Below are 1,348 nucleotides of genomic sequence, written 5' to 3' on the forward strand. Positions count from 1 at the left end.
TCAGTGTCCCCATATCACGATATCCCACGTCACGACATCCCCATTTCAGTATCCCCCATGTCACGATATCCCCATTTCTATCTGTCCCCATATCATGACATCCCCATATCACGACATCCCCTTATCTCAACATCCCCATGTCATGACATAACCATGTCACGATATACTCATGTCACGACATCCCCATTTCTATCTGTCCCCCTATCACGACATCCCCACGTCACACTGTCCCCATGTCACGACATTCCCATATCATGACATCCCCATGTCAAGTTGTCCCCATATCACACTGTCCCCATATCACAACATCCCCATGTCAGTGTCCCCATATCACGATATCCCACGTCACGACATCCCCATTTCAGTATCCCCACGTCACGACATCCCCATTTCTATCTGTCCCCATATCACGACATCCCCATGTCACGACATCCCCTTATCTCAACATCCCCATGTCATGATATAACCATGTCACGACATCCCCATGTCACGACATGCCCATGTCACCACAATCCCATATCATGACATCTTCATGTTGTGACATCCCCATGTCCCACTGTCCCCATATCACGATATCCCCATGTCACACCGTCCCCATGTCACGACATCCCCATATCATGACATCCCCATGTCAAGTCGTCCCCATGTCACATTGTCCCCATATCACGTTGTCCCCATAGCACAACATCCCCGTGTCAGTGTCCCCATATCACGATATCCCACGTCACGACATCCCCATTTCAGTATCCCCACGTCACGATATCCCCATTTCTATCCGTCCCCATATCACGACATCCCCTTATCTCAACATCCCCATGTCCTGACATCCCCATGTCACATACACCCCATGTCACATACACCCCATGTCACAACATCCCCATGTCACGTTGTCCACATGCCACGACATCCCCTTGTCCCAACATCCCCATGTCACAATATACCCATGTCACGATATCCCCATGTCCAATTGTCCCCATGTCACGACATCCCCATATCATGCTGTCCCCATGTCACGACATCCCCATATCACGTTGTCCCCATGTCACGACATCCCCTTGTGCCAACATCCCCATGTCACGACATCCCCATATCGAGACATCCTCATGTCATGACATCCCCGTGTCTCTGTCCCCATGTTGTGATATCCCCATATCGCAACATTCCCATATCACAATATAAACAAGTCACGACATCCCCGTATGATAATGACCCCATGTCACGACATCCCCATGTCCCACAGTCCCCATGTCACGATATCCCCATGTCACCACAACCCCATATCATGACATCTTCATGTCGTGACATCCCCATGTCCCACTCTCCCCATGTCCCACTGTCCCCATGTCAC

General features: G+C 50.4%; 1 pseudogene; it reads left to right on the top strand.

The window, feature by feature from the left end:
* Nucleotides 1-6: 6 nt before the first annotated feature.
* Nucleotides 7-1,308, top strand: LOC116652728 (annotated as a pseudogene).
* Nucleotides 1,309-1,348: the final 40 nt, after the last annotated feature.

This window comes from Coturnix japonica, unplaced genomic scaffold (assembly GCF_001577835.2).
Source record: "Coturnix japonica isolate 7356 unplaced genomic scaffold, Coturnix japonica 2.1 chrUnrandom1004, whole genome shotgun sequence".
NCBI lineage: Eukaryota > Metazoa > Chordata > Aves > Galliformes > Phasianidae > Coturnix > Coturnix japonica.